We start from the raw sequence: 16,601 nt of genomic DNA, 5'->3' as shown, positions 1-16,601 counted from the left end.
GGTTATCGGATCCAAAACCCGACCCGGTAGCTTAACGGCGTTCCGTTACGGTGGATGCCACGTGTCGGTCACCCTTGACGAAAGCACTTCTGTGACGCGTGATTTATCGTCATGGAAGTGGACACTTCTGTGATGATAATTTTGGTAATGTCATGGAACACTTCTACGACAGCACAGGTATGACTACTTGGTTCTGTCATAAATTTGTCATGGATGTACATGCCTGACAAAAAAGCGACCTACTCTGACAAACACGTATCATCACGGAAGTGTATTTTTTTTGTAGTGCCCCCTCCCCCTGATACGTCTCCAACGTATCTATAATTTTTGATTGTTCAATGCTATTATATTATCTATTTTGGATGCTTAATGGGCTTTAATATACCTTTTTATATTATTTTTGGGACTAACCTACTAACCAATGGCCCAGTGCAAATTGTTGTTTTTTTGCCTATCTCAGTGTTTCGCAGAAAAGGAATATCAAACGGAATCCAAACGGAATGAAACCTTCAGGAGAGTTATTTTTCAAACAAACATGATCTAGGAGACTTGGAGTGGCCATCAAGAAAGAAGTGAGGAGGCCATGAGGCAGGGGGCGCGCCTAGGGGGCAGGCGCGCCCCCCACCCTCATGGGCCCCTCGCAGCTCCACCGACATACTTCTTCCTCCTATATATACCCATAAACCCCGAAAACATCCGAGAGCACCACGAGACCCTATTTCCACCGCCGCAACCTTCTGTACCCAAGAGATCCCATCTTGGGGCCTTTTCCGGAGCTCCGCCGGAGGCGGAATCGATCCCGGAGGGCTTCTACATCAACACCATAGCCTCTTCGACGATGTGTGAGTAGTTTACCACAGTCCTTCGGGTCCATAGTTATTAGCTAGATGGCTTCTTCTCTCTCTTTGGATCTCAATACAAAGTTCTCCTTGATCTTCTTGGAGATCTATTTGATGTAATTCCTTTTGCGGTGTGTTTGTCGAGATCCGATGAATTGTGGATTTATGATCAAGATTAACTATGAACAATATTTGATTCTTCTCTGAAATCTTTTATGTATGATTTGTTATCTTTGCAAGTCTCTTCGAATTATTAGTTTGGTTTGGCCTACTAGATTGATCTTTCTTGCAATGGGAGAAGTGCTTAGCTTTGGGTTCAATCTTGCGGTGTCCTTTCCCAGTGATAGCAGGGGCAGCAAGGCACGTATTGTATTGTTGCCATCGAGGATAAAAATATGGGATTTATATCATATTGCTTGAGTTTATCCCTCTACATCATGTCATCTTGCCTAATGTGTTACTCTGTTCTTATGAACTTAATACTCTAGATGCATGCTGGATAACGGTCGATGTGTGGAGTAATAGTAGTAGATGCAGAATCTTTTCGGTCTACTTGTTGCAGACGTGATGCCTATATACATGATCATGCCTAGATATTCTCATAATTATGCACTTTTCTATCAATTGCTCGACAGTAATTTGTTTACCCACCGTAATACTTATGCTATCTTGAGAGAAGCCACTAGTGAAACCTATGACCCCTGGGTCCATCTTCCATCATATAAGTTTCCAATTTATTTTACTTTGCAATCTTTACTTTCAATCTATATCATAAAAATACCAAAAATATTTATCTTATTATCTCTATCAGATCTAATTTTCGTAAGTGACCGTGAAGGGATTGACAACCCCTTTATCGTGTTGGTTGTGAGGTTCTTGTTTGTTTGTGCAGGTACTAGGTGATTTGTGTGTAATCTCCTACTGGATTGATACCTTGGTTCTCAAAAACTGAGGGAAATACTTACGCTACTTTGCTGCATCACCCTTTCCTCTTCAAGGGAAAACCAACGCATGCTCAAGAGGTGGCAAGAAGGATTTCTGGCGCCATAGCCGGGGAGATCTACGCACAAGTCAAGACATACCAAGTACCCATCACAAACTCTAATCCCTCGCATTGCATTATTTGCCATTTGCCTCTCGTTTTCCTCTCCCCCACTTCACCCTTGCCGTTTTATTAGCCTCTTTTCCTTTTGCTTTTCTTTCTCCATGGTCGAATCAAAAAGGGCTAAGGGTTCTCTCCCGAGCTTCAGTACTTTGGATAGTCCCTCTGTTCTTTCCAAGATCATAAATAATGATGCTATGGAAAGACCTACCGGGGTTATAAATGAGGGTTTGAATAATTTCGATGAAGATGATCCCAGAATTTTTCTTTATTTACTTGATGAGTCTTTAAAAGATGCTTGGGATAGGTTATTAAGGATCCGAGCCAGCTATATATGTGCCCCAATTTCATATCGAGATATACCTGAAAAGGTTTTTATGTTGGCTTACCCTCTTCATTCAAGCAAGTTTTAGACTCTATTTTTGAAGAAGGTTTTCTTGAGGGGGATCCCATAGATACCTATGAAAAGATGAACACTATATTTGGGCACCCCATGAGTGAGAAGGTTGAATCCACCTCTCTTTTGTGCTTTTATCGAAATGAAATTATCAAAGAAATGAAGTCTAGCTTAGATGCAAATTTCTGTAGCGTGCTTAATCTTTCTTCTACCATTAATGGCCAAGTACTTTCTCAGAATAGAAGGATAAATGCTATAGATAAGAAATTTTCTCTTTTCTTTCGTAATACCAAAGATGGTAATACCTAGATCTATTCTTGTTTTTATTCCTAGCTAGGGGCGTTAAACGATAGCGCTTGTTGGGAGGCAACCCAATTTTATTTTTGTTTCTTGCTTTTTGGTTCTGTTTAGTAATAAATAATTCATCTAGCTTATGATTAGAGGTGGTTTTATGCTTTTAATTAGTGTTTGTGCCAAGTAGAACCTTTGGGAAGACTTGGGGAGAGTTTTTGTGATCTTGCTGTAAAAAACAGAAACTTTAGCGCTCACGAGATTTGCTGCCATTTTTTACTGCAGAGTGCGATTAGGTTGATTATTTTTGCAGATGATTAATAGACAAATTCCTCACGTCCACCAATTTATTTCAAAAATTTTGGGGTTACATAAGTATTCTAAACCTACAGATTGCTACAGATTGTTCTGTTTTTGACAGATTCTGTTTTTCGTGTGTTGTTTGCTTATTTTGATGAATCTATGGCTAGTATCGGGGGTATGAACCATAGAGAAGTTGGAATACAGTAGGTTTAACACCAATATAAATAAAGAATGAGTTCATTACAGTACCTTAAGTGGTGGTTTGTTTTCTTATACTAACGGAGCTCATGAGATTTTCTGTTGAGTTTTGTGTTGTGAAGTTTTCAAGTTTTGGGTAAAGATTTGATGGATTATAGAATAAGGAGTGGCAAGAGCCTAAGCTTGGGTTTGCCCAAGGCACCCCAAGGTAAAATTCAAGGACAACCAAAAGCCTAAGCTTGGGGATGCCCCGGAAGGCATCCCCTCTTTCGTCTTCGTCCATCGGTAACTTTACTTGATGCTATATTTTTATTCACCACATGATATGTGTTTTGCTTGGAGCGTCTTGTATGATTTGAGCCTTTTCTTTTTAGTTTACCACAATCATCCTTGATGTACACACCTTTTGCAGAGACACACATGAATCGGAATCTATTAGAATACTCTTTGTGCTTCACTTATATCTTTTGAGCTAGACAATTTTGCTCTACTGCTTAACTTATATCTTTTTGGAGCACGGTGGTGGTTTTATTTTATAGAAATTATTGATCTCTCATGCTTCACTTATATCATTTTGAGAGTCCTCTAGAACAGCATGGTAATTTGCCTTGGCTATAAAATTAGTCCTAATATGATAGGCATCCAAGATGGGTATAATAAAAACTATCATAAAAAGTGCATTGAATACTATGAGAAGTTTGATACTTAATATCTGCAGCAAAGTGTTTAGTAGCAAAGAAATATGATAGTAGTGGTAATCGTAGCAAAAGGTAATGATAGCAAAAGTAATGTTTTTGGTATTTTGTAGTGATGATAGCAATAGCAACACAAAAGTAAATAAGCGAAGAACAATATATGGAAAGCTCGTAGGCAATGAATCGGTGATAGAGAATTATGCCGGATGCGGTTCATCATGTAACAGTCATAACCTAGGGTGACACAGAACTAGCTCCAATTCATCAATGTAATGTAGGCATGTATTCCGAATATAGTCACATGTGCTTATGGAAAAGAACTTGCATGACATCTTTTGTCCTACCCTCCCGTGGCAGCGGGGTCCTAATGGAAACTAAGGGATATTATGGCCTCCTTTTAATAGAGTACCGGACCAAAGCATTAACACATAGTGAATACATGAACTCCTTAAACTACGGTCATCACCGGGAGTGGTCCTGATTATTGTCACTTCGGGGTTGCCGGATCATAACACATAGTAGGTGACTATAGACTTGCAAGATAGGATCAAGAACTCTCATATATTGATGAAAACATAATAGGTTCAGATCTGAAATCATGGCACTCGGGCCCTAGTGACAAGCATTAAGCATAGCAAAGTCATAGCAACATCAATCTCAGAACATAGTGGATACTAGGGATCAAACCCTAACAAAACTAACTCGATTACATGATAGATCTCATCCAATCCATCACCGTCCAGCAAGCCTATGATGGAATTACTCACGCACGACGATGAGCATCATGAAATTGGTGATGGAGGAAGGTTGATGATGACGATGGCGACGGATTCCCCTCTCCGGAGCCCCGAACGGACTCCAAATCAGCCCCCCCAAGAGGTTTTAGGGCTTGGCGGCGGTTCCGTATCGTAAAACGCGATGAATCCTTCTCTCTTATTTTTTTTCTCCCCGAAAGTGAATATATGGAGTTGGAGTTGAGGTCGGTGGAGCGTCAGGGGGCCCACGACGTAGGGGGGCGCGCCCCCCACCCTCGTGGCTACGGTGTGGGCCCCCTGGTCTTCATCTTTTGCAAGGATTTTTTATTATTTCCAAATAGAAATTCCGTGAAGTTTCAGGTCATTCCGAGAACTTTTGTTTCTGCACATAAATAACACCATGGCAATTCTGCTAAAAACAACGTCAGTCCGGGTTAGTTCCATTCAAATCATGCAAGTTAGAGTCCAAAACAAGGGCAAAAGTGTTTGGAAAACTAGATATGACGGAGACGTATCAACCCCCCCCCCCCCCATGCTTAAACCTTTGCTTGCCCTCAAGCAATTCAGTTAACCAACTGAAAGTGATAAAGAAAAACTTTTACAAACTCTGTTTACTCTTGTTGTTGTAAATATGTAAAGCCAGCATTCAAGTTTTCAGCAAAGATTATAAACTAACCATATTCACAATAACGCTTAGGTCTCATCTTTACTCATATCAATGGCATAATCAACTAGCGAGCAATAATAATAAATCTCGGATGACAACACTTTCTCAAAACAATCATAATATGATATAACAAGATGGTATCTCGCTAGCCCTTTTTGAGACCGCAAAACATAAATGTAGAGCACCTTTAAAGATCAAGGACTGACTAGACATTGTAATTCATGGTAAAAGAGATCCAGTCAAGTCATACTCAATGTAAACTAACAGTAATGAATGCAAATGACAGTGGTTCTCTCCAACTGGTGCTTTTTAATAAGAGGAGGATGACTCAACATAAAAGTAAATAGGTAGGCCCTTCGCAGAGGGAAGCAGGGATTTTTAGAGGTGCCAGAGCTCGGTTTTAAAATAGAGATGAATGATATTTTGAGAGGTATACTTTCATTGTCAACATAACAACCAAGAGATGGCGATATCTTCCATGCTACACACATTATAGGCGGTTCCCAAACAGAATGGTAAAGTTTATACTCCCCCTCCACCAACAAGCATCAATCCATGGCTTGCTCGAAACAACGAGTGCCTCCAACTAAAAAGAGTCTCAGGGGGAGTTTTGTTTGCAATTATTTTGATTTGATTTGCATAAAGCATGGGACTGGGCATCCCGGTGACCAGCCATTTTCTCGTGAGTGAGGAGCGGAGTCCACTCCTCTTGAGAATAACCCGCCTAACATGGAAGATACGGACAGCCCTAGTTGATACATGAGCTATTCGAGCATACAAAACAGAATGTTTATTTGAAGGTTTAGAGTTTGGCACATACAAATTTACTTGGAACGGCAGGTAGATACCGTATATAGGTAGGTATGGTGGACTCATATGGAACAACTTTGGGGTTTATGGGATTGGATGCACAAGCAGTATTCCCGCTTAGTACAAGTGAAGGCTAGCAAAAGACTGGGAAGAGACCAGCTAGACAGCGACAACAGTCATAAACATGCATTAAAATTAATCAACACTGAATGCAAGAATGAGTAGGATATAATTCACCATGAACATAAATATCGTGAAGGCTATGTTGATTTTGTTTCAACTACATGCGTGAACATGTGCCAAGTCAAGTCACTTAAATCATTCAGAGGAGGATACCACCCTATCATACCACATCAGAACCATTTTAATAGCATGTTGGCACGCAAGGTAAACCATTATAAGCTCCTAGATAATTAAGCATCGCATAAGCAACTATGATCTCTAGTTGTCATTGCAAACATGTTTATTCATAATAGGCTGAATCAGGAACGATGAACTAATCATATTTACAGAAACAAGAAAGGTCAAGTTCATACCAGCTTTTCTCATCCCAGTCAGTCCATCATATATCGTCATAATTGCCTTTCACTTGCATGACCGAATGATGTGAATAATATTAAGAGTGCACATGCATTGAACTAAGCTGGAATCTGCGAGCATTCAATAAACAGGAGAAGACAAGGCAATATGGGATCTTGGTTAAATCAACAATAATGCATATAAGAGCCACTTCAACAATTTAATCATGGTCTTCTCCTATCGACCCCCAAAGAAACGAAATAAAACTATTTACACGGGAAAGCTCCCAACAAGCAAAAGAAGAACCGGAAATCTTTTTGGATTTTCTTTTTAATTAGTTCTACAAGCATGGAAATTAAAACTAGCTAAAAGCTACAACTAATTTTTTTTTGTTTTTCTTAAGGTTTATCAAACACACAAGAAGAAAGCATAAAAAGGAAAGAAACTAGCATGGATGATACAATGAAAAAGTATGAGCACCGACATCTAACAATGACTATGTGAACATAAATGTAATGTCGTTGAGAAATATGTACTCCCCCAAGCTTAGGCTTTTGGCCTAAGTTGGTCTATGGCCACGGTTGGCCTGGCGGATATCCATAGTAATAATTGGGGTCGTACTGTGATGCAGCAGTCATTGCATCATGGGCTGCAGCTTGGAGGCGAGCTATCTCAGCTCTCCTCTTATACTCTTCCGCCACCTCTCTGGTTATAAAATATCTCCTTTTTTCCTGAAAGTCAAAGAAAGTAGAAGTAGGGAGAGCGACGTGATAGGTGCGTCGTCTGTCAAAGATTAGTCGATACTGGAGGAACTGATCGTTCCTCTCAACAAACTGATGACGAACCATAGCCTCATAATCCAAATAAGCAGGAGGCAACTCAATATCATCTTCACGTATGGTTATACCAAGAAAATTAGCTATGCGGGTTGCATAAATTCCACCAAAGAAATCTCCATTAAATCTATTAAGATGCAACCTACGTGCAACAATGGCTCCCAAATTATAAGATTTATCTCCTAACACAACACTCCTAAGAATATTGAGGTCAGGGACACACATGTGACATGCCTCATCTTTACCATTAATGCATCTACCTATGAAGAGAGCAAAATAATGTATAGCAGGAAAGTGAATGCTCCCCATGGTAGCTTGTGTTATATCTCTAGATTCCCCCACAGTTATACTAGCAAGAAAATATCTAAATTCAGATTTGCGAGGTTCCCTGACACTACCCCATTGTGGAAGTTTGCAAGCAGTGGTAAAATCCTCTAAGTCCATCGTATAAGATTTTTCATAAAGATCAAACAGGACAGTTGGAGAATTGCATGAAGATGAAAATTCTAACCTCCTCACAAAGGAACTAGTCAGATAGTGGTACTTGCGGCACTTTTCCTCCTCGAAGCTCACAAGATCAGCGTTACACAAATATACATTAAATTCTTCCTTGATTTCCGCTCAATCCATAAAGTCCTATGAAGGCCATTCACAGGGCCGCACTGGAGCGTCCCTTGGTGGCTCATCATCAGCATCACGCATTGCAAGCCTGGGCTCTTGTTTCCTTGAAGGGCCACCTTGGTACATTTTCCTAAACATATTTCTTCCTCTCAAAAATTTCTGAAATTTTTAGTAACTTCAAAAATAAAAGTGAACCAAAGTCAACAATATTGATAGCAACTACTCCTACAAGTGCCTAGAGCCTATATCATGCATCAAGACTACTTGGAACCACATAAATTTGACATGCAAGCTCAAGAACAGGGTCACCTAGGAAGCACAAATTTGCAATGAATAAAGCACTAGAAAAAAACTAATTGGAAAAATGGAGGAGTCACATACCAAGGAACAATCCCCCCAAGCAGTTTTCTGAGAGGTGCTTTAAGAAAGGAGATCGAAAATGGCAGAAAAATGAGCTTGGACTCGGGTTTGAACTGGATAATCGTGTTTGTGGGAGGAAGGAGTGTGTGGGTGCAGGAATAAGTGAAGGAGGGCCACCATGGGCCCACGAGGCAGGGGGCGCGCCCTCCACCCTCGTGGCCAGGTGGATGGCCCCCGTGATGTGTTCTCAGTGTCAAATATTCTCAAATATTCCAGAAAAAATCATATTTAAATTCCAGGGCATTTGGAGAACTTTTGTTTTTGCGGTATTTTTATATTGCACGGATAAATCAGATAACAGACAAAAAATACTTATTTTTATTTTATTTAATATAAATAACAGAAAGTAAAAGGAGGGTACAGAGAGTTGTGTTTTCTAACTTCATACATCTCATGATCATCAAAAGGAATCCATTAACAAGGTTGATCAAGTCTTGTTAACAAACTCATTCTGAATAACATGGAACCGGAGAATCTTCGAATAACACTAGGTTACCTCAACGGGGATATGCACATCCCCAACAATAAGAATATCATATTTCTTCTTGACAGTAGGAAGAGGAAATTCAAAACCTCCAAAAATAATCGATGTAATTTTTCCAATAGAATTGATACTGTGGACTTGAGGTTGTTTCCTCGGAAAGTGTACCGTATGCTCATTACCATTGACATGAAAAGTGACTTTGCCTTTGTTGCAATCAATAACAGCCCCTGCAGTATTGAAAAAGGGTCTTCCAAGAATAATAGACATACTATCATCCTCGAGAATATCAAGAATAACAAAATCCGTTAAAATAGTAACGTTTGCAACTACAACAGGCACATCCTCACAAATACCGACAGGTATAGCAGTTGATTTATCAGCCATTTGCAAATATATTTCAGTAGGTGTCAACTTATTCAAATCAAGTCTACGATATAAAGAGAGAGGCATAACACTAACACCGGCTCCAAGATCACATAAAGCAGTTTTAACATAGTTTCTTTTAATGGAGCATGGTATAGTGGGTACTCCTGGATCTCCAAGTTTCTTTGGTAATTGGTATTCCACCCTTAAAAGTATAATTAGCAAGCATGGTGGAAATTTTAGCTTCTGGTATCTTTCTTTTATTTGTAACAATATCTTTCATTTACTTAGCATAAGGAGTCATTTTAAGCATATCAGTTAATCGCATACGCAAAAAGATAGGTCTAATCATTTCAGCAAAGCGCTCAAAATCCTCATCATCCTTTTTCTTGGATGGTTTGGGAGGAAAAGGCATGTGTTTCTGAACCCAAGGCTCTCTTTCCTTACCGTGGTTCCTAGCAACAAAGTCTCTCTTATCATAACGTTGATTCTTTGACTGTGGGTTATCAAGATCAACAGCAGGTTCAATTTCTATATCATTATCATTACTAGGTTGAGCATCAACATGAACATTATCATTAACATTATCACTAGTTTCAGGTTCATTACCAGATTGTGTTTCAGCATCAGAAATAGAAATATCATTTGGATCCTCAGGTGTTTCAGCGATAGGTTCACTAGGAGCATGCAAAGTCCTATCATTTTTCTTTTTCTTCCTTTTAGAAGGACTAGGCACATCTATATTATTTCTTTGAGAATCTTGCTCAATTCTCTTAGGGTGGCCTTCAGGATACAGAGGTTCCTAAGTCATTCTACCAGTTCTAGTAACCACTCTAACAGCATAATCATTATTCTTAGTATTCAATTCATTGAGCAAATCATTTTGATCTTTAACTACTTGTTCTACTTGAGTGGTAACCATAGAAGCATGTTTACTAATAAGTTTAAGTTCACCTTTGACATTAGCCATATAATCACCCAAGTGTTCAAGCATATCAGCACTGTGTTTTAATTCTCTACCAAAATAAGCATTGAAGTCTTCTTGCTTAACCATAAATTTATCAAACTCATCTAAGGATGGGCTAGAAAACTTAGTAAATGGGATTTCAGCTTTATCATACCTATAGAGAATTTACCTTTACTACCTGTGTCGGGTTATCAAGACCATGTGTTTCTTCAGTAGGCGGTAAATTAATACCATGTATTTCTTTAATAGGAGGTAAATTCTTAACATCTTCAGCTTTAATACCCTTTTCTCTCGTAGATTTCTTTGCCTCTTGCATATCTTCAGGACTGAGAAATAGAACACCTCTTTTCTTCAGAGTTGGTTTAGGAATAGGCTTAGGGAGTGTCCAATTATTTTCATTTGTCAACATATTATTCAATATAATTTCAGCTTCATCTGGTGTTCTTTCCCTGAAAACAGAACCAGCACAACTATCCAGGTAATCTCTAGAAGCATCGGTTAGTCCATTATAAAAGATATCAAGTATTTCATTTTTCTTAAGAGGATGATCAGGCAAAGAATTAAGTAATTGGAGAAGCCTCCCCCAAGCTTGTGGGAGACTCTCTTCTTCAATTTGCACAAAATTATATATATCCCTTAAAACAGCTTGTTTATTATGAGTAGGGAAATATTTAGCAGAGAAGTAATAAATCATATCCTGGGGACTACGCACACAACCAAGATCCAGAGAATTAAACCATATCTTAGCATCACCCTTTAATGAGAATGGAAATATTTTAAGGATATAAAGGTAGAGAGATTTCTCATCATTAGTGAACAGGGTGGCTATATCATTTAATTTAGTAAGATGTCCCACAACAGTTTCAGATTCATAGCCATGAAAAGGATCAGATTCAACCAAAGTAGTTATATCAGGATCAATAGAGAATTCATAATCCTTATCAGTAACACAGATAGGTGAAGTAGCAAAAGCAGGGTCAGGTTTCATTCTAGCATTAAGAGATTGCTGCTTCCATTTAGCTAATAACCTCTTGAGCTCGTATCTATCTTTGCAAGCTAAAATAGCTAAAGCAGCTTCTTTTTCCAAAACGTAACCCTCATGAATAACAGGAGATTCATATTTATTAGGGGGAGAGTCTTCATCATCACTTTCATCAATGTTATCAGTTTCAATAATTTCATTCTCTCTAAACCTAGCAAGTTGTTCATCAAGAAATTCACCAAGTGGCATAGTAGTATCAAGCATAGAAGTAATTTCATCATAAGTATCGTGCATAGCAGAAGTGGCATCATCAATAACATGCAACATATCAGAATGAATAGCAGAAGCAGGTTTAGGTGTCGCAAGCTTACTCAAAATAGAAGGTGAATCAAGTGCAGAGCTAGATGGCAGTTCCTTACCCCTCCTCGCAGTTGAGGGATAAATCTTGGTTTTTGGATCTCTCAAGTTCTTCATAATGATAAGCAGATATAAATCCCAAGTGACTCAAAGAATAGAGCTATGCTCCCCGGCAATGCGCCAGAAAATAGTCTTGATAACCCTCAAGTATAGGGGATCGCAACAATTTTCGAGGGTAGAGTATTCAACCCAAATTTATTGATTCGACACAAGGGGAGCCAAAGAATATTCTCAAGTATTAGCAGCTGAGTTGTCAATTCAACCATACCTGGAAAACTAATATCTACAGCAAAGTGTTTAGTAGCAAAGTAATATGATAGTAGTGGTAACGGTAGCAAAAGGTAATGATAGCAAAAGTAATGTTTTTGGTATTTTGTAGTGATGATAGCAATAGCAACGGAAAAGTAAATAAGCGAAGAACAATATATGGAAAGCTCGTAGGCAATGGATCGGTGATAGAGAATTATGTCAGATGCGGTTCATCATGTAACAGTCATAACCTAGGGTGACACAGAACTAGCTCCAATTCATCAATGTAATGTAGGCATGTATTCCGAATATAGTCATACGTGCTTATGGAAAAGAACTTGCATGGCATCTTTTGTCCTACCCTCCCGTGGCAGCGGGGTCCTAATGGAAAGTAAGGGATATTAAGGCCTCCTTTTAATAGAGTACTGGACCAAAGCATTAACACATAGTGAATACATGAACTCCTCAAACTACGGTCATCACCGGGAGTGGTCCCGATTATTGTCACTTCGGGGTTGCCGGATCATAACACATAGTAGGTGACTATAGACTTGCAAGATAGGATCAAGAATTCTGATATATTGATGAAAACAAAATAGGTTCAGATCTGAAATCATGGCACTCGGCCCTAGTGACAAGCATTAAGCATAGCAAAGTCATAGCAACATCAATCTCAGAACATAGTGGATACTAGGGATCAAACCCTAACAAAACTAACTCGATTACATGATAGATCTCATCCAACCTATCACCGTCGAGCAAGCATACGATGGAATTACTCACGTACGGCAGTGAGCATCATGAAATTGGTGATGGAGGAAGGTTGATGATGACGATGGCGACGGATTCCCCTCTCCGGAGCCCCGAACGGACTCCAGATCAGCCCTCCCGAGAGGTTTTAGGGCTTGGCAGCGGCTCCGTATCGTAAAACGCGATGAATCCTTCTCTCTTATTTTTTTCTCCCCAAAAGTGAATATATGGAGTTGGAGTTGAGGTCGGTGGAGCATCAGGGGGACCATGAGGTAGGGGGCGTGCCCAGGGGGGCAGGCGCGCCCCCCACCCTCGTGGCTAGGGTGTGGGCCCCCTGGTCTTCATCTTTTGCAAGGATTTTTTATTATTTCCAAATAGACGTTCCGTGAAGTTTCAGGTCATTCCGAGAACTTTTGTTTCTGCACATAAATAACACCATGGCAATTCTGCTGAAAACAGCGTCAGTCCGGGTTAGTTCCATTCAAATCATGCAAGTTAGAGTCCAAAACAAGGGCAAAAGTGTTTGGAAAACTAGATACGACAGAGACGTATCATCACTCATGAGTCATTGCACATCCCGGTACACCGCCAGAGGCATTCACATAGAGTCATATTTTGTTCTAAGTATCGAGTTGTAATTTTTCAAGTTATAAGTAAATAAAAGTGTGATAATCATCATTATTAGAGCATTGTCCCATGTGAGGAAAGGGTGATGGAGACTATGATTCCCCCACAAGTCGGGATGAGACTCCGAATGAAAAAAAGAAAGGCCATAAAAAAGAGAAGGCCCAAAAAAAGAAATGAGAGAAAAAGAGAGAAGGGACAATGTTACTATCCTTTTACCACACTTGTGCTTCAAAGTAGCACCATGATCTTCATGATAGAGAGTCTCTTATGTTGTCACTTTCATATACTAGTGGGAATTTTACAATATAGAACTTGGCTTGTATATTCCAATGATGGGCTTCCTCAAAATGCCCTAGGCCTTCGTGAGCAAGCGAGTTGGATGCACACGCTCTTAGTCTCTTTTGTTGAGCTTTTGTACACTTATAGCTCTAGTCCATCCGTTGCATGGCAATCCCTAATCACTCACATTGATATCTATTGATGGGAATCTGCATAGCCCGTTGATACGCCTAGTTGATGTGAGACTATCTTCTCCTTTTTGTCTTTTCCACAACCACCATTCTATTCCACCTATAGTGTTATGTCCATGGCTCACGCTCTTGTATTGCACGAAGATTGAAAAAGTTTGAGAACATCAAAAGTATGAAAAAATTGCTTGGCTTGTCATCAGGGTTGTGCATGATTTAAATATTTTGTGTGGTGAAGATGGAGCACAGCCAGATTATATGATTTTGTAGGGATAACTCTCTTTGGCCATGTTATTTTGAGAAGACATGATTGCTTTGCAAGTATGCTTGAAGTATTATTATTTTTATGTCAATATTAAACTTTTGTCTTGAATCTTTCGGATCTGAACATTTATGCCACAATAAATAAAATTACATTGAGAATTATGCTAGGTAGCATTCCACATCAAAACTTCTGTTTTTATCATTTACCTACTCGAGGACGAGAAGGAATTAAGCTTGGGGATGCTTGATACGTCTCCAATGTATCTATAATTTTTTATTGTTCCATGATATTATATTATTTGTTTTGTATGTTTAATGGGCTTTAATATACATTTTTATGTTATTTTTGGGACTAATCTACTAACCAAAGGCCCAGTGCAAATTGTTGTTTTTTTGCCTATTTCAGTGTTTCGCAGAAAAGGAATATCAAATGGAATCCAAATGGAATGAAACCTTCGGGGGAGTTATTTTTGGAACAAACGTGATCCACGAGACTTGGAGTGGCCCACAAGAAAGAAGCGAGGAGGCCATGAGTCAGGGGGCGCACCCCCCACCCTCGTGGGCCCCTCACAGCTCCACCAACGTACTTTGATACGTCTCCAACGTATCTATAATTTTTCATTGTTCCATGCTATTATATTATCTATTTCGGATGTTAATGGGCTTTATTTTACACTTTTACATTATTTTCGGGACTGACCTATTAACCGGAGGCCCAGCCCAAATTGTTGTTTTTTGCCTATTTTAGTGTTTCGTAGAAAAGGAATATCAAACGGAGTCCAAACGGAATGAAACCTTTGGGAATGTGATTTCTGGAACAAACATGATCCAGTGGACTTGGAGTGGATGTCAAGAAACGAACGAGGCGGCCACGAGGCAGGGGGCGCGCCAACCCCCCTGGGCATGCCTGAAGGAAATATGCCCTAGAGGCAATAATAAAGTTATTATATATTTCCTTATATCATGATAAATGTTTATTATTGATGCTAGAATTGTATTAACCAGAAACATAATACATGTGTGAATACATAGACAAACAGAGTGTCACTAGTATGCCTCTACTTGAATAGCTCGATGATTAAAGATGGTTATGTTTCCTAACCATAGACATGAGTTGTCATTTGATTAACGGGATCACATCATTAGGAGAATGATGTGATTGACTTGACCCATTCCGTTAGCATAGCACTTGATCCTTTAGTTTGTTGTTAGTGCTTTCTTCATGATTTATACATGTTCCTATGACTATGAGATTATGCAACTCCCGTTTACCAGAGGAACACTTTGTGTGCTACCAAACGTCACAACGTAACTGGGTGATTATAAAGGTGCTCTACAGGTGTCTCCGAAGGTACTTGTTGGGTTGGCGTATTTCGAGATTAGGATTTGTCACTCCGATTGTCAGAGAGGTGTCTCTGGGCCCTCTCGGTAATGCACATCACCTAAAGCCTTGCAAGCAATGCAACTAATAAGTTAGTTGCAAGATGATGTATTACGGAACGAGTAAAGAGACTTGCCGGTAACGAGATTGAACTAGGTATTGAGATACCGACGATTGAATCTCGGGCAAGTAACATACCGATGACAAAGGGAACAACGTATGTTGTTATGCGATCTGACCGGTAAAGATGTTCGTAGAATATGTAGGAACCAATATGAGCATCCAGGTTCCGCTATTGGTTATTGATTGGAGACGTGTCTCGGTCATGTCTACATTGTTCTCGAACCCATAGGGTCCGCACGCTTAATGTTTCGATGATAGTTTCATTATGAGTTTATATATTTTGATGTACCAAAGGTTGTTCGGAGTCCCAGATGTGATCATGGACTTGACGAGGAGTCTCGAAATGGTCAAGAAATAAAGATCAATATATTGGATTACTATATTTGGACACCGGAAAGGTTCCGGGTAAGATTGGGACAATACCGGATCACCGGGAGGTTATCGGAACCCCCTGGGAGGTATATGGGCCTTATTGGGCCTTAGTGGAAAGGAGGGGAAAGGAGCAAGGGAGGGGGAGCCCCCCCCCCCAAGCCCAATCCGAATTGGGAGGGGGGCCGGCCCCCCCTTTCCTTCCTCCCTCCTTCCTCTTCCTTCCCTCCCCTACTCCTAATAGGAAAAAGGGGAGTCCTACTCCCGGTGGGAGTTGGACTCCCCCCTTGGGCGCGCCACCCTCCTTGGCCGGCCTGCTCCTCCACTCCTTTATATACGGGGGCAGGAGGGCACCCCAGAGACACAACAATTGATCATTGATCTCTTAGCCGTGTGCGGTGCCCCCTTCCACCATAATCCTCGGTAATATTGTAGCGTTGCTTAGGCAAAGCCCTGCGATGGTAGAACATCAAGATCGTCACCACGCCGTCGTGCTGACGGAACTCTTCCTCGACATTCTACTAGATTGGAGTCCGGGGATCGTCATCGAGTTGAACGTGTGCTAGAACTCGGAGGTGCCATAGTTTCAGTGCTTGATCGGTCGGGCCGTGAAGACGTACGACTACATCAACCGCGTTGTGCTAACGCTTCCGCTTCCAGTCTACGAGGGTACATAGACAACATTCTCCCCTCTCGTTGTTGTGC

Source organism: Triticum urartu, chromosome 7A (assembly GCF_056163025.1).
Source record: "Triticum urartu cultivar PI428250 chromosome 7A, HENAU_Tu73, whole genome shotgun sequence".
NCBI lineage: Eukaryota > Viridiplantae > Streptophyta > Magnoliopsida > Poales > Poaceae > Triticum > Triticum urartu.
The sequence above is the reverse complement of the archived record's forward strand: the minus strand, read 5'-3'. Positions refer to the sequence as shown.